Genomic DNA, 23,823 nt, shown 5'->3' on the forward strand with positions numbered 1-23,823 from the left:
CAATGCTGGGTAGCATTGATGGGCGACACCGTTGGGCAGCACTGATGGGTGACACTGCTGGCCACTGCTGGGCATCATTGCTGGGCATTGCTGGGTGGCACTGATAATCAGTGCCCTGATTAGTGCAGATCTCCCCTGTCACATTTGCTGGTTATCGGCAGTATTTCCTCACGCTGTGACAGTGTGAAAAGTGCAGCCGATAACCAGCAACTGTATTTACATTGTGACCTTCTGTGTCATTGGTCATAGCTGATCATGTGGTAAAAGGCCGCTGTGATTGGCCTTTTACCTCATTACATGATCAGTTGTATCCGTAGGACACAGTGATCACCGACAGCTGGGGGCGCATTGTGGGAGGACGTCCATGGACGCTCTCCCAGAACTGGACAACCGCACTGTAGCCATCTTTCGGCTATAGCGCAGTTAGGAAACGATTAAACAAGCCCTGGCCATGAGATTCAGGTCACATGTGCTCCGTTTCCAAAGTGTGTGTATAGCTAAAACATTATTTTTTAGTTTTACATTGAGTAGGGAATGGTTAAGGTAGAGGAAATCTACAAATTCATTGGGGTTCCCCTTAGTCATTTGTCACTGGAACGGGTGTCCTCATTGGAGTTCCCCTATCCTCTTGTTCTGGTGACTGGAAATTTTTCCTCAGAATTAGTCATCATGGGCACACAGACAGAGATAGAAACTAGGTACTAAACCTTCCCCACTCTGTCCAAACAAAACCCCCAAAAAGTGTGGACTTTGGATACGGTATGAGAATGTCTTTTGGGGCCTCAGTCCCCTTCAGGTCCAGCTTCTTCTTGGTGAGGCTGCCATGTACCTGATCAGAGTCTGAGCGGTGGGGGTAGCCTCTTGCGTCTCTGGCCCATTGATTACCACCTATCTGTACTCCTATGAGTGGAGTTTTGTAAATAAATGCTTGTTTCTATGTTGTTGGTAGAGGAGCACCCATTCAACTGGAGTCACTACACCAATTTAATACGATGAGTTAAAGAGCCTTATTTTGATTTTTTATTATATGTCGTCTTGAAGGAAGGTGTCGACAGATAAGGATGACAGAATGAGCTGGTACCAATGGGCAGCAGCAACTGGTGCAGAGTCAGGCCAGCAGTCAGCAACTGGTGCAGAGTCAATGGGCAGCAGCAACTAGTGAAGAGTCAGTGGGCAGCAGCAACTAGTGCAGAGTCAATGGGCAGTAGCAACTAGTGCAGAGTCAATGGGCAGAGTCAATGGGCAGCAGCAACTAGTGCAGAGTCAGGCAGGCAGTCAGAAACTGGTGCAGAGTCAATGGGCAGAGTCAATGGGCAGCAGCAACTGGTGCAGAGTCAGGCAGGCAGTCAGAAACTGGTGCAGAGTCAATGGGCAGCAGCAACTAGTGCAGAGTCAATGGGCAGCAGCAACTGGTGCAGAGTCAATGGGAAGCAGCAACTGGTGCAGAGTCAATGGGCAGAGACAATGGGCAGCAGCAACTAGTGCAGAGTCAGGCAGGCAGTTAGCATCTGGTGCAGAGTCAATGGGCAGCAGCAACTGGTGCAGAGTCAATGGGCAGAGTCAATGGGCAGCAGCAACTGGTGCAGAGTCAATGGGCAGCAGCAACTGGTGCAGAGTCAATGGGCAGCAGCAACTGGTGCAGAGTCAATGGGCAGAGTCAATGGGCAGCAGCAACTGGTGCAGAGTCAATGGGCAGAGTCAATGGGCAGCAGCAACTAGTGCAGAGTCAATGGGCAGCAGCAACTGGTGTAGAGTCAATGGGCAGCAGCAACTGGTGTGGAGTCAATGGGCAGCAGCAACTGGTGCAGAGTGAATGGGCAGAGTCAATGGGCAGCAGCAACTGGTGCAGAGTCAATGGGCAGCAGCAACTGGTGCAGAGTCAATGGGCAGCAGCAACTAGTGCAGATTCAGGCAGGCAGTTAGCATCTGGTGCAGAGTCAATGGGCAGCAGCAACTGGTGCAGAGTCAGGCAGGCAGTCAGAAACTGGTGCAGAGTCAATGGGCAGCAGCAACTAGTGCAGAGTCAATGGGCAGCAGCAACTGGTGCAGAGTCAATGGGCAGCAGCAACTAGTGCAGAGTCAGGCAGGCAGTTAGCATCTGGTGCAGAGTCAATTTTGCAGCAGCAACTACTGCAAAGTCAGGCAGGCAGTCAGCAACTGGTGCAGAGTCAATGGGCAGCAGCAACTGGTGCAGAGTCAATGGGCAGCAGCAACTGGTGCAGAGTCAATGGGCAGCAGCAACTGGTGCAGAGTCAATGGGCAGCAGCAACTGGTGCAGAGTCAATGGGCAGCAGCAACTGGTGCAGAGTCAGGCAGGCAGTAAGCAATCAGGACAGCAAGCCGGAGTGTAGTCAGGTGGAAGCAAGGGTCTGCTGGAATTCGAGCCGTGGCTGTTCCCGTCGGCACTTCCTGGATTCACAAAAGTCGACTGGACAATCGATTTCTGACGAAGGAACCAGCTGGAGAATTGTTGGCCGAACAGTGCCTGCATCCAATCACATCTGAGTACTGTTCAGGTATCTGACAGCCGTTGGAGACGGTTGTCAGAATACAATAGTGGACAGGGGAGGTTCATTAACCCGCGTTGTTTAGCATCCATAGAGCAGTCTTAGATTTTTCTTGCTCAGCCTGCTCTGTATAGCTAGCTTTTGTCAACAACAAAACCGGGTCAGTGACGTTTATCCATGGGTGGCTCAGGTCAGGACAGGTAGAGCTGACAACCACTCAGCAAGGGAGTTGGTATGAGAATGGCTTTGAATAGGTCATTTGGTACCAGTACTGGAAATTCGCAGTGCACACTAGGTGTGCATGAACCTGTGTGCCGTGACACAGGCACATGCACACCTGCACCCATACGTAGAAATGAACACCTGACCAAAGCCCTGTGTAGAGGGTGGCGTGCCAGTGCATGCGCAGGTGCCTGTGTCCTTGAGCTATGACTGGGCCCTCCATAACCACTTGCCCTCCAAACCCCCCTTCCTGTCCAGGCTATTTTTGCGATACGGCACTGCGCTATTGTAACTGATAGTTGCGCAGTCATGCAGCGCTGCACCCAAATGAAGTTTATGTCCTTTTTTCCCCACAAATAGAGCTTTCTTTCAGTGGTATTTGATCGCCTGTGCGTTTTTTATTTTTTGCGCTATAAACAAAAAAAGACCAACATATTTGGGAAAAAAAACATTATTTTTGACTATTTTGCTATAAAACATGTCCAGTAAAGAAATTTTAAAAATCAAATTTCTTCATAAATTTAGGCCAAAATGTATTCTGCTCCATGTCTTTGCTAAAAAAAAATCCCAATATATGTAAATTAATTGGTTTATGTGTAGGTTATAGCGTCTACAAATGGCGGTATTTATACTAGGATTTATCAGCGACTTATAGCGAGACTGCGGGACTATGGCGGGCATTCTGACACTGGGGGGGAACAGACTGCCACTGACATCCCCAGTGATACTAATACAGTGATCAGTGCTAACAAAAAGCACTGACACTGTACTAATGGCACTGGGCAGGAAGGGGTAACAACGGGGTGACCAAAAGGTTAACTGTGTGCTGTTTTACATCATGACAAACATCATGACCTCACCCCTCAATCTGGGACTGACACAAACTGGAACTTGCAGCTTGACTACCCTTGGCCACAATTTATCAAACTGAACTCTACCCATCCTGATCCTACGCATGAGAACTCTTACTACAGGAAATTACAACGAGATACGCCACTGCACGCCAGACTAGATGCAACCAAGCGCCCTGAGAAACGTTCCACCTCACTTGTCCGCCACTCCGTTTACCTTCCTAAAATGCCACCTGTACTCCTCCTCCTCCTCATACTCCTCTCCTCAGATCCCAAAATCTCTTCTCTTTATCCCTCTGCTCCTCCCAAACAACTATACATCACGCCCTCACTGCTTCCTTCTCCCCACTACGGCTCTCACCACCTCCTCCTGATACTCCACTCTCCCACTGACCCGAACGCCACCACTGGTAGACTCACACGCTCTTGCACATCCTTCTCCCATGCCACCTTTCTCACCCTTCTTCTTCTCCTAACCGCGGGGGACATCTCCCCGAACCCTGGTCCTCCACCACCTCACTCACCCACAAGGCACCCTCCTACTCCCACGAACTGTCGCAACCCCCTCAACCTAATACCTGTCCCCCTGCTCCCCAAAACCACCCCTCTGTTTTCGTGTGCACTCCTGAACGCCCGATCGGTTTGCAACAAACTCACCGCCATCCACGACCTCTTTGTCTCCCGCTCCCTCAACCTCCTAGCGATCACCGAAACCTGGATCCAAGCCACTGACTCTACCTCCCCTGCGGCACTCTCCTATGGAGGTCTCACCTGGACCCACTCACCCAGACCCAGCGGTCGAAAAGGTGGTGGGGTTGGTACGCTCCTGTCACTGCTGAGCACCTTCCAAGTCCTCCCAAACCGCCCCTCTCTATCCTTCTCCTCCTTTGTGGCCCACTGCATCCGACTATTCTCTTCAATCCCTCTGAGGATTACAGTAATCTATCGGCCTCCTGGACCCGTGTCCCGCTTCCTTGACGACTTCTTACCCTTCTTTCTCTCCTCCGAGCTACCCACCATCATCCTTGGAGACTTCAATATCCCTATCAACATCAATAGCCCGGCCACATCCCAAGTTCTTCACCTGACCTCTTCTTTTGCACTCGCACAGTGTATACAGTCCACCACCCTCTCCGACGGGAACACCCTGGACCTTGTTTTCTCTCATCTCTGCACCCCCCACAACCTCACTAACACCCCCTTTCCTCTCTCTGACCACAACCTCATCACCTTCTCCGTCTCCTCGTCGTCATACACCTACCCCTCCAAACGTCAAACTATCACCAGCCGAAACCTCCACAACTTGAACCCTGCCCCCTTCCACTCTGCAGCTGACCAACTTTACGACAGTATCCTTCCCTTGTCCTGCCCTGACCTGGCCACTACTGTATATAACAACTCGCTGTCAGCCGCTCTTGACTCCTTAGCACCCCTAACCACACGAAGCATTAGACCCTGGCCACTTCAACCCTGGCAGAATGACCATACCAAAAATCTCAAATGACGCAGTCGTGCGCTGGAGCGACTATGGCACAAAACCAGATACCAACAAGCGTTCGCCCAATATAAATCTGCCTTCCTCGCCTACACATCCTTCCTCCACGCTGCCAAGCAAGCCTACTTTGTAACCCTCATCAATACCCTCTCTTCCAGTCCTCGCCTCTTCTCTACTTTTAACTCTCTACTCTCTCCGCCCCCACCTCCACCCAGTACCTCACTCACCACCCACGAGATTGCTAACCACTTGCTAACCACTTCAAAAGCAAGGTTGACGCCACTGCTCAGACTTCCACCCCACCTAGCATCCCTCACACGAAAACCCCCTCAACACTCCTCTCCTTCGACCTCGCCACTGTCGAGACCTCCACCCCACCTAGCATTCCTCACACTAAAACCCCCTCAACACTCCACTCCTTCAACCTTGCTACCACTGAAGAGGTCACTAAGGTCTTCTCTGAAGCTCGCCTTACCACCTGCCCCCTTGACCCTGTCCCCACACAACTCCTACGATCACCCTCCTCCTCCACCTTATGGTCCCTCACTCACATCTTTAATCTCTCCCTCTCTACTGGCGCATTCCCCTCCCCTCTAAAGCACGCGCACATCACTCCCATACTTAGAAAACCCTCCCTGGATCCCACCGACCCAAAAAACCTTAGACACATCTCCCTGCTGCCATTTACATCCAAACTCCTTGAGCGCTTAGTCTATAATCGCCTGAGTTCCCACCTCACCGACAACAACCTCCTTGATCCCCTACAGTCTGGCTTCCGTCCCCTACACTCCACGGAAACCACCCTACTCAAACTCACCAATGACCTGCTAACCGCCAAAGCTAATGGTCACTATTCAGTGCTCCTGCTCCTCTACCTCTCCGCAGCTTTCGACACGGTCGACCACCCCTCCTCCTCAAAAAACTACACTCTCTTGGCCTCAGAGACTCCGCTCTCTTCCTATCTATCACAGCGCTCCTTCAGTGTTACCTATAACGCTGCCACCTCCCCTCACTCCCCCTCTCTGTTGGGGTCCCTCAAGGTTCTGTCCTCGGGCCCCTTCTCCATCTACACCTCTTCCCTTGGCCAACTGATACACTCCGACGGCTTCAACTACCATCTCTATGCCGATGACACGCAAATCTATCTCTCTACCCCTCGCCTCACCCCTTCAGTCTCCGCCCGAATCACTAGCCTCCGGAACGACATATCGGATTAGATGTCACTCCACTTCCTCAAACTGAACCTTTCCAAAACAGAGCTCCTAGTTTTCCCCCCTGCCCGCGCTCCCCCCCCTGATTTCTCCATCACGACCAACAACGCCACCATCAGTCCCACCCCGCAAGCCAGAGTACTAGGCATCATCCTAGACTCCCATCTGCCCTTCCAACCCCAGGTCCAATTGCTGACAAACTCATGTAGACTTCACATCCGCAACATCTCCAAAATACGTCCGTTCCCAACCCCAGAAACTACTAAGCAACTCATTCACTCCCTTATTATATCTCGACTTGACTACTGTAACTCCCTCCTCACCGGCCTACCTTACCACAGGCAATCCCCGCTTCAGTCTATCCTGGCTTCCGATTGCCCAACGCATAAAATTTAAATTACTAACATTGACGTACAAAGCTTTTCATAACACTGCCCCAAACTACATCACCGACCTGATATCCATATACCACCCAAAACGTACTCTCCGCTCCTCACAAGACCTCCTACTCTTCTTAGTCTCCTCCTCCCATGGCCATCTCCAGGACTTCTCCAGAGCTTCCCCCATCCTCTGGAACTCACTACCCCAATCCATCAGGCTGTCACCTACCCTCCTCACCTTTAGGTGCACCCTGAAAACCCATCTCTTCAGGGAAACCTACCCCGCCCTCACCTAATTGCCGATCTCCTCCACTCTTCCTACCACAGCTATTTCCTCCTGTACCACTATCCCCTCCCTCCTAGATTGTAAGCTCCAAGGAGCAGGGCCCTCGAACCCTCGTGCATTGCACTGTATTGTTACTGTACTGAGCAAACTGTTGGCGCTATATAAATACTGTATAATAATAATAATAATAATGACTTTGGCACCAGCTTGATTTCTTCAGGTTTTATTGGCATGGGTCTCAAGTACATCCCACAGTGATATCCAGGGAATTTGTAGTTTCAAGAGAGGTTAGCAGTGGTAGCAAATTCTCTTATGACTGGAGTACCTTAAAGAGGCTACTTTATATTCAGCTATCAGACTGGTGGAATGGAGTTCCAAGACTTGCAGCTTGTGTTCCTCTTCCTTCTGTTGCCTGAGGCTGGGTTCACACCTGGGTGGAGCAGGAACTCACATTCTCTCTCTCCGTTGTTTGTTTTTAAGCTTTTCCACTTGTTACGCATAGGACGAGTGACAAACTCCCCAAAGAAGCTTCAAAACTTTTTTCTGTCCAAACTTTTATTAGAACATTATTCAAGGGTACAATGCAATGAAATGCCTACCTTGTGTCTCTCACACACGAGAAAGCCTAGTACATGGTTGACTAATAGGTAACCTTGGAGATAAAACAATTTGTAATAGTAGATATTGAATTTGGTTGCAAACAGTATAAGTAGTGGTAGTGATACTCTAGTACAGCCTTTCCAAACTTTCTCGACATGGAGGAACCCTTGAATTGACTTTCCGATCTCAGGAAACCCCTGCTAAAAATAACTATATCCACAACTCATGATATATAACCCCCGGTTCACATCTATGCGGCCGTGCGGGCCGCGTTTTGCACTGGCACGAGAGCCCATTCATTTGAATGGACTCCCGTGCCCGTAACACGCAGGGAAGAAGTCCCTGCACTTCTTTGGAAAGCGCAGCCCGCATGGCAACTTCGGTTCCCAGTACGGTTGCGTTTTCCAGTGTGGGCGGCGTGCCATTAGAACTATGACATCCACCCACTGGTCCGCATTTCTCTGTGCGGGTGGTGCGGCTGCACAGTATTTCGTGCGTATCCACAGCGGCACCACTCCGCACAGATGTGAACCTAGGGTTAGTGCAGGGGTATCAAACTGGCGGCCCTCCAGCTGTTGCGTCCCATCATGCCTCTTCCTTTGGGAGTCATGCTTGTAACTGTCAATCTTGCAATGCCTCATGGGACTTGTAGTTTGGCAACAGCTGGAGGGCCACCAGTTTGACACCTGTGTATTAGTGTGATGGTCAGTGGGAAGAATACTCCTTACACTTGTGGTCATTGGGAATAATCCCCCCCTTACAGATAACTAAAAGATCAATGGTGTCAGTGAGAACTTGAGAGGCAGAAAATGCTCATTGCTCAAGGAACCCCTAGCAATCTCTGGCGGAACCTTAGAGTTCTGTGAAACCCTGGTTGAGAAACCTTGCTCCAGTAGTTTACAGTCCAGTGATAGTTGGGCAGCACAGTGGCTAAATGGTTAGCATTTCCTCCTAGCAGTAGTAGGGTTGCTGGTTTGAATCCCAACCATGGCACCACCTGCCTGGAGTTTGCATGTTCTCCCTGTGCCTGTGTGGGTTTCCTCCGGGTACTCCAGTTTCCTCCCACACTCCAAAGACATGCTGGTAGGTGAATTGGCTCCTGTCTAAATTGGCCCTAGTATGTGTATGTATGAATGTAAGTTAGAGACCTTAGATTGTACGCCCATTGAGGGTTAGAGACCTTAGATTGTACACCCTTTGAGGGTTAGAGACCTTAGATTGTACACCCCTTGAGGGTTAGGGACCTTAGATTGTACGCCCCTTGAGGGTTAGGGACCTTAGATTGTACGCCCCTTGAGGGTTAGGGACCTTAGATTGTACACCCCTTGAGGGTTAGGGACCTTGGATTGTATCCCCCTTGAGGGTTAGGGACCTTAGATTGTACGCCCCTTGAGGGTTAGGGACCTTAGATTGTACACCCCTTGAGGGTTAGGGACCTTAGATTGTACGCCCCTTGAGGGTTAGGGACCTTAGATTGTATCCCCCTTGAGGGTTAGGGACCTTAGATTGTATCCCCCTTGAGGGTTAGGGACCTTAGATTGTATCCCCCTTGAGGGTTAGGGACCTTGGATTGTATCCCCCTTGAGGGTTAGGGACCTTGGATTGTACGCCCCTTGAGGGTTAGGGACCTTAGATTGTATGCCCCTTGAGGGTTAGGGACTGATGTGAATGCACAATATATATGTAAAGCGATGTGTAAATTGACAGTGCTATACAAGTACCTGAAATAAAATAATATTAAGGGAGTGCTAACCCTTGAGATATCATGGTGTGGCATAGCAAGCTCATGCAACAAAAGGTTGTTAACCTAGTGGGCAAAAGTCCAGGATTTACAGTAGATCTTATCAAGAAACCAATATAAGTATTGTAATTAATGGGAAACATTGGAAAGAGAAAACATGAAAAGTGGAGCGAGTGGTTTTCACCTGAATAAGTTGAGCAGGACAACAACCGGGTACATTTGTAGAAATAGTGCTGAGTGGTCTTAAGTATGGGCATCAAAGCAGACCCAGGGATTCCACACTCCTTCATAGGTAGTGAGAGCATTATTCTTTCTGGCATTAAGGTCTTTCATAGGTGTTATTACTCCAATGCGAGAGTGCAGGCAGGTCAAGGGTGGTTGTCCTGTGTGTCTGCTGCCATTGAAATGCCTGATGTGTGTGTGATAGAGCTGGATGGATAGAAGTGGGTTCTGATGGATCTACCCTGGAGTGATTCCTCCTTGAAAGAAACAAATCCGTGATGCAAGTCTAGTGTAGGTGGACCCCGTTCTGGTCCTAGTCTGCTACGTCTCTGACAGTGACACAAGGAAGTGCTTGCCTGATAGTATATTCCTAAATGTGTACGGAGGAGCACCTGAAAGTTCATCTAATTTGAAGGACCTTTTAAGATGGGTAAAAGCATCAGATGCAACCAACACATTTTGGGGGGAAAAAGCTTTCCCGCTTCTTCAGGGCTTCAGCAGCCAGTGCTAATAAAAGCACAACAGAAAAAACCTGTGTTACAGCTTGATGAAGAATAACATCTTCTGACGGTACTATAGGCAGGCGTTCCTCTATTCACATTTAGGATGCTGTCAATGAGAAGCAATTAAGCACTGTAAAACTCCTAATATATGTAGGAAAGAGTTTCTGGCTTCCTTAGATGCCCATTAGGTGGTGGGAGGCCCAGCAATTACATGGCTGGGTCAAGAGTTAGTTGAAGCTGCCGGAGGGTGTAAATGAGATCTTCTACTCCCTGCCAAAATAGTCCAGAATATGTGAAACAGTGTCCCTGGATGTTGAAGGCATCTCCAACAGTGGTCTGGAATGCCAGGGTTAAAGTGATTCTAAAAGCTCAAGGTTTCTTACCTTAGTGCATTCTCAGCATTAAGGTAAACAAAAACCTTTGTTCAGTTCTCCCCCCAGCCCCCTCTTATACTTACCTGAGCCTGATCTCGGTCCAGCGATGTGCACCAGAGCAGAGGCTCTCTCGGCTCTCTCCCTCCTCATTAGCTCAGAGACAGCCAGTGAAGAAGGAGCAGGGGCTGGGGCTGAGCTGTGCTCTGTGTGTGTACAGTATATGGACACAGAGTTGGCTCAAGAGCGAGCCTGCATGAGAACCCCCCTGCCAAGCGGCTTGCTGTGAAGGACCTCAGAAGAGGAGTATCGAGGCTACTCTGTGCAAAACCATTGCACAGAGCGGATTAGTATGATATGTTTGTTATTTAAAAAAAAAATATAGCTTTGCAATCACTTTAAAAATCCTGGCATTTTCCTGCTGCATGTCCCACAGGTGGAACATGCAGCCACCACTTATGTAAGTGCAATGCTTTACTGCATCAGAGTTGCACATTAATCACAGAAGCTTGGAAGAGGCCAATTAAGGTGGAACATTTATGACCACATGAACAACTTGGCCACACACACACATTTGGAATTGGGAAAGGTTAGAGGTGGGGGGTTGAAACAACTGTTAGATGGCAGGTTATTGGGATGGAGGAAAACGGAGAAACTGCCATCTTTTCTCAGAGAAATTGGGGGATGTCATCAAAATGTGCAGATAGAGAAGGTTCAGCAGGCAGTCCACTGTATAGATCTTTAGTTAGATCTAATTTAGAATACTGTGTCCAGTTCTGGAGACCTCACTTTCAAAAAGATTTTGATAAACTAGAACAGGGGTGTCAAACTGAATTTCATTGTGGGCCGCATCAGCAGCTTGGTTGAGCTCAAAGAGCTGGTTGTATCTGGCGTGTGCTATGTACAGAGTGCAGGGTTCAGGAGTGCGTTACGTACAGAGTGCAGGGTTCAGGAGTGCATTACATACAGAGTGCAGGGTTCAGGAGTGCGTTACGTACAGAGTGCAGGGTTCAGGAGTGCATTACATACAGAGTGCAGGGTTCAGGAGTGCGTTACGTAAAGAGTGCAGGGTTCAGGAGTGCGTTACGTACAGAGTGCAGGGTTCAGGAGTGCGTTACGTACAGACTGCAGGGTTCAGGAGTGCGTTACGTACAGACTGCAGGGTTCAGGAGTGCGTTACGTACAGAGTGCAGGGTTCAGGAGTGCGTTACGTACAGAGTGCAGGGTTCAGGAGTGCGTTACGTACAGAGTGCAGGGTTCAGGAGTGCGTTACGTACAGAGTGCAGGGTTCAGGAGTGTGTTACGTACAGAGTGCAAGGTTCAGGAGTGTGTTACGTACAGAGTGCAGGGTTCAGGAGTGCATTACTTACAGAATGCAGAGTTCAGGATTATGCTATGTACAGAATGCAGAGTTCAGGATTCTTCTATGTACAGAGTGCAGAGTTCAGAATTATGCCACGTACAGAGTGCAGAGTTTAGGAGTGCACTACATACAGAGTGCAGGGTTCAGGAATGCGTTACGTAAAAAGTGCAGAGTTCAGGGGTTCCGCTGTGTACAGAGTATAGGGTTTAGGGGTGTGATACATACAGAGTGCAGGGTTCAGGAATGTATTATGTAAAGAGTGCAGAATTCAAGAATGTGTACAGAGTGCAGGCTTTAGGAGTGCGCTACATACAAAGTGCAGGGTTCAGGAATGCGTTATGTACAAAGTGCAGAGTTCAGGGGTTCTGCTATTTACAGAGTGAAGAGTTCAGGGGTTCCACTATGTACAGAGCGCAGAGTTCAGGGGTCTTGCTTTGTACAGAGCGCAGAGTTCAGGGGTCTTGCTTTGTACAGAGTGCAGGGTTCGGGAATGCGTTATGTACAAAGTGCAGAGTTCAGGGGTCCCGCTGTGTACAAAGTGCAGAGTTCAGGGGTCCCGCTGTGTACAAAGTGCAGAGTTCAGGGGTTCCGCTGTGTACAGAGTGCAGAGTTCAGGGGTTCCGCTGTGTACAGAGTGCAGAGTTCAGGGGTTCCGCTGTGTACAGAGTGCAGAGTTCAGGGGTCCCGCTGTGTACAAAGTGCAGAGTTCAGGGGTCCCGCTGTGTACAAAGTGCAGAGTTCAGGGGTTCCGCTGTGTACAGAGTGCAGAGTTCAGGGGTGCCCTGTGTACAGATTACAGATTTTAGGGGTACCCTGTGTACAGAGTGCAGATTTTAGGGGTGCCCTGTGTACAGAGTGCAGATTGTAGGGGTGCCCTGTGTACAGATTACAGATTTTAGGGGTACCCTGTGTACAGAGTGCAGATTTTAGGGGTGCCCTGTGTACAGAGTGCAGATTTTAGGGGTACCCTGTGTACAGAGTGCAGATTTTAGGGGTGCCCTGTGTACAGATTACAGATTTTAGGGGTGCCCTGTGTACAGAGTGCAGATTTACAGGTGCGCTATGTAGATAATGCAGGGTTTAGGGGTGCGCTACGTACAGGAATGTGCTGTGTGCACCCCAGTCTCAACCCCACTCCCCCAAAGCTTCCTTGCATCTCTGTTTCCTGCCTGGACCGGCTCTACTACCTCCCTGTGTAGGCGGCTCTGCCTTGCCTTGCATGGAGATTGTTCTCTCTGTCTTTCTTGAGTCATGTCCGCACCGTGCATTTCCTTGGGAGGGTGTTATTCCACTCCCTGGCATGAGATACAGCTTGTTGTGGGCACCCAAGCTGTGCCATTGGAGTTAAGAGATTTATAGTGGTTCTTCAGTCATATTTTAAAAAATGAAGTCAGCAACTTACAAAAACTGTAGCTGCTGACTTTTATAAAAAAGACACTCGCCTGTCCCAAGATTGAGCTCTGTCCTCACCCATGCCAGTTTCTTCACCGGGCTTCGGTCCCCTGCACCGGCATACTAACTGTAGACTGCAGGTTGTGATTGCTTTCGGCTTCACATCTGGCTGCTCGCTGCGCATGCGCAAGTCACGCTGTGCTATCTGAATGATCCTGCAGCTTTCTGGTACCTGGGTCGTGACCTAGAAGGCTGCGGAAGAAGGAAGGGGGGGTCTAACTTCCATTTGGATTGCCGTGGTGATAGCGCAAGTCACGCTGCGCAATCTGAATGATCCCACAGCTTTCTGGGACCTGGGTCGTGTCCTAGAAGGCTGCGGAAGAAGGGGGGGGGGGGTCTAACTTCCATTTGGATTGCCGTGCTGATAGCGCAAGTCACGCTGCGCAATCTGAATGATCCCACAGCTTTCTGGGACCTGGGTCGTGTCCTAGAAGGCTGCGGAAGAGGGGGGGGGGGGTCCAACTTCCATTTCGGATTGCTGTGGTGATAGCTCAAGTCACGCTGCGTTATCTGAATGATCCCGCAGCTTTCTGGGACCTGGGTCGTATCCTAGAAGGCTGCGGGGGAAGGGGGGGGGGTCAAACTTCCACTCAGGTTGCCATGGGGATCGAACCAGAAGTGGGTACCTGCTGAAACCAGGTAACTTGCTTCCACCCCCCCCCAACAAAAAAAAACTTTTTTTGCCAAATTTGAAGGAGGGCAGGGGGGAGGAGGAGGAAGAGCGGAACTTCCTCTTTTGGGTGACTTGCCCTCCTGAGGATTTACCCCCCTCCCTGACCAGTCCATTTTTTGCGATACGGGACTGTGTTATTTTAACTGTCAATTGCGCGGTCATGCAACACTGCACCCAAATGAAATTTATGTCCTTTTTTCCCCACAAATGGAGCTTTATTTCGGGGTATTTGATCGCCTGTGCAATTTTTATTTTTTGCACTATAAACAAAAAAAGACCGACAATTATGAGAAAAAAAAACAATATTTTTGACTTTTTGCTATTAAACATGTCCAGTAAAAAAATGTAAAAAATTAAATTTCATCATAAATTTAGGCCAAAATGTATTTTGCTCTGTGTCTTTGCTAAAAGAAATCCTAATACGTGTAAATTAATTGGTTTACGTGAAAGTATAGAGTTTATATACTGGAATTTTTTTACTAGTTATGGTGCCGATCAGCGACTTATAGCGGGACTGCGGCTGACATTCTGACACTGGGGGGGAACGGACTTGTTGTCACTGACATCCCCAGTGACACCAATACAGTGATCAGTGCTAATAAAAAGCACAATGACACTGTACTAATGGTACTGGGCAGAGAGGGGTTAACATCTGGGGCGATCAAAGGGTTAACTGTGTGCTGTGTGTGTGTGTTTTACTGTGTAAGCACTTTGCTTTGTATGGCTATGCTATGCAGAGCCATACAAAGCAGTGTGTTGGAGCTGACAGTGGAGAGAACTGTATTGTTTACAGTACAAACAGACCTCTCCCCCGTCAGTGATACTCGGCGATTGCCAGGTGCCTTTGGGGAATCACCGTCTAGGACCCGGTGATTGGCAGCTAAAGCCATGCGTGCCGCATACCCGAGGATGCAAAGCCACGTATATATACATGATTTTGTGCAGCCCTGCCTCCCTGTAGCAGTATTTCTTCTATAGGGCGGCAGGCAAGCGGTTAAGCCAGAATGTGCACCTTGTCATCATTTTTATGGGATAGAGAGGAGAAAGATTATCTGTTGTGTGAGTGTTTGTTTGCAACCGAATTTAAAGTTTACCTTTTGCTACTGCTATATAATATACCATAATTGACAGATTCTATGAATTTATGGATGCGGGTCACAAATGGACAGCCTGAGCCCATTTTTTATGAGGAATAAAGATGAAGTGGGGAAGAGACGCCAGTAGATATCATAATGGTGTGACTGTGCAGCATGCATGAATGAAGTGTTGATACTGAGCCCTACCAAGTTTTTGCAAACGCCAGTCACTACAACAAAACTTTTCAGTGTCACATGACTAATGTGGGACTTGAGCCCACAACCTTGAGCTAGCCAGCTGTAAGCAATGGGAAGTAGCTGTGGTGTGTGTCAAACCCACAAACATGTGTGCAGTGGAATGGGGCCTTAACCACAACACCATGGAATGATGTCAACTGTGGCGTGCCTCAAACCCACAACCATATATGGAACGGAATGGGGCCTTTACCACTAAACTACAGACTGTCAACGGTAGCGTGCCTCAATTTCATGACCATGTATGAAGTGGAATGGGGACTTAACCACCACACTACAGACTGTCAACTGTGGCGTGCCTCAATTTCATGACCATGTATGAAGTGGAATGGGGACTTAACCACCACACTACAGAATGTCAGCTGTGGCGTGCCTCAATTTCAGGACCATGTATGAAGTGTAAAGGGGACTTAACCACCACACTACAGACTGTCAACTGTGGCGTGCCTCAATTTCATGATCATGTATGAAGTGGAATGGGAACTTAACCACTAAACTACAGACTGTCAACTGTGGCGTGCCTCAATTTCATGACCATGTATGAAGTGGAATGGGGACTTAACCACTAAACTACAGACTGTCAACGGTGGCATGCTTCAATTTCATGACCATGTATGAAGTGGAATGGGGACTTAACCACCACACTACAGACTGTCAACTGTGGCGTGCCTCAAACTCATGATCATGTATGGAGTGGAATGGGGACTTAACCACCACAATACAGACTGTCAACTGTGGCGTGCCTCAATTTCATGACCATGTATGAAGTGGAATGGGGCCTTAACCACTACACTACAGACTGTCAACTGTGATGTGCTTCAAATTCATGACCATGTTTGGAGTGGAATGGAGGACTTAACCACTACACTACAGACTGATGTCAACTGTGGTGTGCCTCAAACCAATGACCACACAGAATGGATTGGGGCCTTAACCACTACACTACAGATTGATGTCAACTGTGGTGTGCCTCAAACCAATGACCACACACAGAGTGGATTGGGTCCTTAACCACTACACTACAGATTGATGGCAAAGAAATCCATCTTGCCAAGCAGTAGGATGAAGCATTGCATGAATTAGACTACTACAGAGAGTAAGGGCCCTTTCCCACTGATCCGTTTTTGATGTGCTTTTGGTGTTTTAAAAGCAGAACAAAAATGCATCAAAAATGTGTCCCTTTAAATCCTATGGAACTCTCCACACCAATGCACTGCTGGTGCTGTGCGGTTTTAAAAGTCCTGCATGCTGCATTTTGGTGCATGTTTAAACAACTCACCTCCCCATTGAAATGAATGGAAAACGCATAAAAAATGCACTGCAATTGCGTTTTTGAGTCACATGTCCATGTTTCACAGGTGCATGAATGGAGCAACCAGAAAACGCAACAAAAATACAGTGAAACGCACTTGTGTATTTACCGCACAGAGCAGTTTGAAAGGGCCCAAACTTTGGTGATGGGAACTGTCTTTGAGCTGTCCTCTGTGTTCTCTGACAAAATGTGGATTTGAATTAGAAAAAGGAACTACCGTATTTGCCGGCGTATAAGATGACTGGGCGTATAAGACGACCCCCCTACTTTTCCTGCTAAAATTTAGTGTTTGAGCTATACTCGCCGTATAAGACTACCCCTCTTACAATGCACACCAGTGGGAGGAATAGTGCCCCATCATTGGTGTCAGTGGGGGGGAGGAATAGTGCCCCATCGTTGGTGTCAGTGGGAGGAATAGTGCCCCATCATTGGTATCAGTGGGAGGAATAGTGCCCCATCATTGGTATCAGTGGAGGAATAGTGCCCCATCGTTGGTGTCAGTGGGAGGAATAGTGTCCTATCATTGGTGTCAGTGGGAGGAATAGTGCCCCATCATTGGTATCAGTGGGAGGAATAGTGCCCCATCATTGGTGTCAGTGGGAGGAATAGTGCCCCATCATTGGTATCAGTGGGAGGAATAGTGCCCCATCATTGGTATCAGTGGGAGGAATAGTGCCCCATCATTGGTATCAGTGGGAGGAATAGTGCTCCATCATTGGTATCAGTGACACCAATGATGGGGCACTATTCCTCCCACTGACACTTGCTGACCCTGTTCTCGTATGGTGCTGCTGTAGCCAGCATATGTGGTTGCAGCAGCACCTCTACACTGACCACTTACCTGCTGGTCCTGCACTCGATTTTCGCGGGGCCGCTCGGCTCCACCCCCTCGCCGGTGATTGGCCGCCTGTGTGCCTTTCCTGAGCTACAGTTCTGGCGGCCAATCACTGGTGAGGAGGCGGAGCCGAGCAGCCGCACGAACATCCAGTGACTGAACTGAAGGCGCAGCCGCGCTTCCTGGACCGGATCGTCGTGGGACCGGAACCAGGTAAGAAACAGCCGCTGCCCACCCCTGTACTTAGTGTCCCTTCCATTGGGGGAAGGGGGGGGGGGGCGGCGGCGGCAACGCGCCGCCCCCCTAAAAAGTGTCAGTATGCCGTATACCGGCGTATAAGACGACCCCCGACTTTTGAGAAGATTTTTAAGGGGTAAAAAGTCGTCTTATACGCCGGCAAATACGGTAGATATATTGCGGTTCCTTCAGTGGGAATAGTGTGCACCTTAGAATTTGGGTACCCTTAAACTGGTACTAAACTGAAAACCAAAAATGTAATATATTGCAGCTTCCCAATCATTAGATGTGGCGGCTGCATTCGTTTTCTTTTTTTTTTTAGGCTTTTTTCCCCGTCACTTTTCACCTGGTGATCTGGCCAGTAACACACCTCCTGTATTCGAGCGCCCCCACTCTAAATGAATGAGCACAGGGGGCACATTTGGACAGTAGCATTGTCAGTCTGGGGGGAGTGTTAGATGTACTAGCAGATCTAAATACACTAACAAATTAAAGCTGAACTCCAGCTCACACATAAGCAGTTACAGCAAACAGTTACACAGCTACAGCACACATTTTTTTTTCCTTTTGGAATAAAGGTTTTGAATAAATAAATAAAAGCTGATCATTGTAAGCACCCCTGTCAGTGGTAAATGGTTTGTCTCATCCCTGTAAACTGATACATCCTGCTGGAGAGCTTCTTCTTTTGAAAAACAGCATACTTGCTGGCTGGATCACGGTGAAAATAGGAAGAAAATCTAAAAAGGAAAACGAATGCAGCCATCAAATCTAAGAGTTGGTAAGCTGCAATATAATAAATGTTTGCTTTTATGGTTTAATACCGCTTAAAGGTAGAGTGGCCCATGAAAAGTGAGGGAAGATTTCCTGGTACAAGAAAGGTGAGCCCATAGGCTGAGTGAAAGAGTGGAGGGGGATTTACTAAAACTGGAGCGCTCAGAATCTGGTGCAGATGTGCTTGATAGCCATTGTTTCAGTTAAGCTATTGTTATGGATTCTATGTGCTTGAAGGACTTTGTCCCATCTTTGGGGACCAAAGGGTTTAGTGGTGGGAATATGTAGCAAGGTGCTGGGCTACAAAAATAGGAAGAAGGAGACATTGGGGGGATTTACTAAAACTGGAGCACTCAGAATCTGGTGCAGCTGTGTATGGTAGCCAATGTTCCAGTTAATCTGTTACGGATTCTATGCGCTTGAAGGACTTTGTCCTATCTTTGGGGACCAAAGAGTTTAGTGGCGGGAGTATATAGCCAGGTGCTGGGCTACAGAAATATGAAGGAGGAGACATTGGGGGGGATTTACTAAAACTGGAGCACTCAGAATCTGGTGCAGCTGTACATGGTCGCCAATCAGCTTCTAACTTCAGTTTGTTCAATTAAACTTTGACAATAAAACCTGGAAGCTGATTGGTTTCTATGTAGAGCTGCACCAGATTTTACACTCTCCAGTTTTAGAGAATCTTTCCCATTGTGTCCATTTAGTATGAATGGTCGTTGGACAGTATCACCCTCCTCCAAACTGACTGTGGTGTCACAGTCCTGTAGAGGTTTGTAATTTCTAATGGCAGAGCAATTAAGATCTCTAAAGCCGTTAGTACAGAAAATTAGCTGATGGATGAATGGATGAAATCAGACACACAGAATAATTTGCTGTGCGTTTTACGGGGGTCATCTAGAGCAGCCTTTCTCAACCAGGGTGCCCAGGCACTCTGGGGTGCCTTGAGGTTTCTTCAGGGGTGCCTTGAGGTTTATTCAGGGGTGCCTTGGCAAAATGTCTAAAAATTGCCCAAAACTTATATACAAGCCAGCGAGTGGAACACGCCTGCCTTTTAGTTATACAAAGTCACAGGTTTTCATTGTGCACCATGACGACCTTCTAGCCACCGGCATCCCGACAACCAATGACATCATCAGTTGATAAGGAGGATGTCAGCTGGCTGCACAGCATCCTAGTTTGACCCTCCCCTGCCGCTCTGTCAGTGCTGGGGTCACATTAGCTCAGTGATGGAGAAAAATTGAGAGAGGAGAAACACTGGAATACTAGTCAGTACCAGTGTGCAAAGGTGTGTTTGCTTTGGAAGAATAAATCCCCTCTAATGTTGGGTGTCCTACATGTGTGGATGTGGCTGGGTTATATAAAACTATTAGAATGGCTTTTCACATTTTAAAATGGGGTGCCTCGGGACTGTCCATAATTTTAGAGGGTGCCTCAAGACTGTCCATAATTTTAAAGGGTGCCTCAAGACTGTCCATAATTTTAGAGGGTGCCTCTGGACTGTTCATAATTTTAGAGGGTGCCTCAAGACTGTCCGTAATTTTAGAGGGTGCCTCAAGACTGTCCATAATTTTAGAGGGTGCCTCTGGACTGTCCATAATTTTAGAGGGTGCCTCAAGACTGTCCATAATTTTGGGGGGTGCCTCAAGACTGTCCATAATTTTAGAGGGTGCCTCGGGACGGTCCATAATTTTAGAGGGTGCCTCAAGACTGTCCATAATTTTAGAGGGTGCCTCGGGACGGTCCATAATTTTAGAGGGTGCCTCTGGACTGTTCATAATTTTAGAGGGTGCCTCTGGACTGTCCATAATTTTAGAGGGTGCCTCTGGACTGTCCATAATTTTAAAGGTGCCTCGGAACTGTCCATAATTTTAGAGGGTGCCTCAAGACTGTCCATAATTTTAGAGGGTGCCTTGACTGAAAAAAGGTTGAGAAACACTGGTCTAGACAGTGTTAACCAATAGCTGCCCGGCCAATAGCCGTTTGGCGGCCAGCAAAATGCTGTAGATTTCCGGGGTGGACGCCATATGGCGTCCTCCCGGGCATGCGCAGATTTTACGCTTGCAGAGCCGCGCAGCGGCGCGATCTGTCACCGGCCGTGTACCTCAGACAAGGCCGATGACAGATCTGAGTACTGGCCCCCGTTGCCGGTACCATGTGACCTGCTGTGACCAATCACAGCAGGTCACATGACAGTTGTATGCAATGGATGGCTTTATTCATGCCATCCATTGTATACTAGTGTCTAGCTGTGAATGGTCACAGCTAATCACATGCACGTCATGTGATTGGCTGTGGCCAAATCACAGCTAAGCACAAAAAAAAAAAAAAAAAAAAAAGAATCAATGTCATTCAGGTAAATGCTTGCTTATAGCAAAGTAATTCTTTGTAAAAAAAAAAATACTGATCACTTCCCCAAAGTAGTACAATGTTACTATGGTAACATTGTACTACTTTGGACATAGTGAAATATGAAAAAAAATCTGAAAAAAAAGAAACAAAATGTAATAAAACATTTAAAATAATAAAAAAAAATATATTTTTTTTTCATACTGTCACCAGTCAGTGTCCCTGATCACCGCCATGCCAGTTATATGATGATGCTGTACTGCACTGGTGACAGTATGTAAAAAAAAAATAGTGAAAATAATTTTTTTAATTTTCTGAAAAATTATGACAAAAAAAATACAACTTCAGAAAACTCGCCATTCCTCTTATGAAGTACGTCGGACTGTCTACTCTGCAAAAAGGGGACATTTGGGGGATATCTGTACTGTTCTGACATTTGGGGGATATCTGTACCGTCCTGACATTTGGGGGATATCTGTACTGTTCTGACATTTGGGGGATATCTGTACTGTTCTGACATTTGGGGGATATCTGTACTGTCCTGACATTTGGGGGATATCTGTACTGTTCTGACATTTGGGGGATATCTGTACTGTCCTAACATTTGGGGGATATCTATACTGTCCTGATATTTGGGGGATATCTGTACTGTCCTGACATTTGGGGGATATCTGTACTGTCCTAACATTTGGGGGATATCTATACTGTCCTGATATTTGGGGGATATCTGTACTGTCCTGACATTTGGGGGATATCTGTACTGTTCTGACATTTGGGGGATATCTGTACTGTCCTGACATTTGGGGGATCTCTGTACTGTTCTGACATTTGGGGGATATCTGTACTGTTCTGACATTTGGGGGATCTCTGTACTGTCCTGACATTTGGGGGATATCTGTACTATTCTGACATTCTTGGACTTCAAGAAATTAGATTGGCTGTCAGTACTTGAGGATTGATCAATATTCAGATATATCCCATAGTTTGTGAACTCTATAACTTTCCTACAAACTAAATAATACATCCTAATTTGGGTTATTTTCACCAAAGACATGTAGCAGAATACATCTCGGCCTAAATTTATGAAGAACAATTATTTATTTGCAAACTTTTATAACAGAAACAAAGAAAAACGTGTTTTTTCCCCAAAATTTTCAGTCTTTTTTTGTTAATTTAGCAAACAATAAAAACCCCAGCGGTGATTGAATACCACCAAAAGAAAGCTCTAGTTGTGTGAAGAAAATGATAAAATTTTAGTTTGGGTACAATGTTGTATGACCGCGCAATTGTCATTCAAAGTGTGAGAGCGCTGAAACCTGAAAACTGGCCTGAGCTGGAAGGGGGTAAAAGTGCCCGGTATGGAAATGGTTAAAGTACAACTAAAGCCAAAACTTTTTTAATATTTTCAATACTGGAGGGTTATAACCCCTGTTTTTTTTTTAGTTTTGCAGTCTGTGTCCCATGGGGTAGATTTCCCTTTGTTTCTTGTTCCAGAACAGGAAGTGATAGGGAATCCCTGGTTGTCACCAGAACTAATGTCCCTGTTGGAAGATTTTTCCTCTATTCCTGTTCTGGGGACAACCCAAAATTTGTGATTTCCTTCACTTTCGATAACTGTAAACATGGCAAATAGAGACAGTAACTCTTCCTAAAAGGGGCACAGACAGCAATAAAAACTTGACAAAGTTCATAATCCCTCTCCACCCTATCCAAAAACTAAAAAAAAGTAGTTTTGCCTTTACACCCCGGTCACATCAAGCCCCACTTTGAAATTGTGCGACTTAGCCTCCATGTACGCGGGACACTTCTGAACGATGGAAACTGACTGCTGGAAAACGTAGGTTAAAAAACGTCTGTTTAGCTGCGTTTGCATAATGCGTTTATGCACGTTTGTGTTTAGAAGCGTTTTTTAAAGATAACCTCAGGAGACCTTCCAAAATGCCCAGAATGCACTGAAAAACAGTAAAAAAATTAACTATTTCAGACATTTTGAGAGAAATAGAGAGCGTAGAAGCAGAGAGAGCAGTATGTGTTGAGATTAGCTGTCTTTTTTTTTTTTTTTTGTGGTGTTTGGATGTTCCGGCTCATTTCTGTGCAGAAATTATTGCAGCCGTGTCTAACATATTTTCCTTCATGCGAAACCTCAAAGTATGGTGTGCCGGGTCCATTTGAGTACCGGGGAAACGCTTTGCGTGCATTTTTCATGATGAGAAAAGGCTCTGGACAGCATCTGGAAATGGAAGAGTTAAAAAAAATTTTCCAAATGCAAAAGTTTATAAACGCAGTTAGCTGTGTTTACAAGCGTTTGGCTTTTGAAATGTTGCTAAAATCTACTCCTGAACGCAACTCAAAAAAACGACTGTAAACTCCACTGCCTGTAAACGACGATGTGTACATGGGAAAACATTAGGGGGAGTTCAGGGGCTGCTGAAAAAAACGCAGAAAAGCTCCTAAACGTGAGTTTATCAGCCGCAGTGTACATGGAGTCTAATAGTGAAGTCGCACGATTTCAAAGTCGGGGGACAAGCCAATTTGAGGTGCGATTTGCATAGACATCAGACACATTAAAAATATTATCAAAAAGCAATGTAAACATAAAAGGAACATGAGTGCTATACATCAATAGGGGAAACAAAATGATGCACAGAGCAGAAGTCAGTGGTGTGATGCATAATGCAGGGAGAGGGGTATGGACTGTAGGAAGGAAGGGAGGGGGGAAGGAAGGGAGGAAGAAAGAAAAGGAAGGAAGGAAAATAGGGAGGGAGGAAAGCAGGAAGGAGGGAAGGAAAGGAAAAAAGGAAGGAGGGAGGAGAGGGAAATAAGAAGGGAAGGGAGGCTCCTGGTAACTGCCCCTCCCACACACTTCTAGTCCCAACACTATTCATCCCATGTAATTTCCACTCGCACAGTGCGAGCGACTGAGTGGAAATTTTGAGGGCTGCACTATAATGCAACTCACTCCCGAAAAGGAGCTTAATCATAGAGTCATTCTAAGACTAAGCCTCTTTTTGGAATGGAAATGCTTTAGCCTAGTTTGTGCACAGGGTGGATTTGTCTGTGCTTTGGTTTGCTTTAATAAAATTACATTGGCATTTGTGGTGAGCGATTTTT

General features: G+C 47.2%; 1 protein-coding gene across 3 annotated transcripts in view; it reads left to right on the forward strand.

The window, feature by feature from the left end:
- Positions 1–23,823, forward strand: part of CHD3 (chromodomain helicase DNA binding protein 3) — a 156,347-nt gene that overhangs the window by 24,599 nt on the left and 107,925 nt on the right. The gene's annotated exons all lie outside the window — the stretch shown is intronic.

This window comes from Staurois parvus, unplaced genomic scaffold (genome assembly GCF_062004578.1).
Source record: "Staurois parvus isolate SC_StPar_1 unplaced genomic scaffold, SC_StPar_1.0 ptg000647l, whole genome shotgun sequence".
Lineage (NCBI taxonomy): Eukaryota > Metazoa > Chordata > Amphibia > Anura > Ranidae > Staurois > Staurois parvus.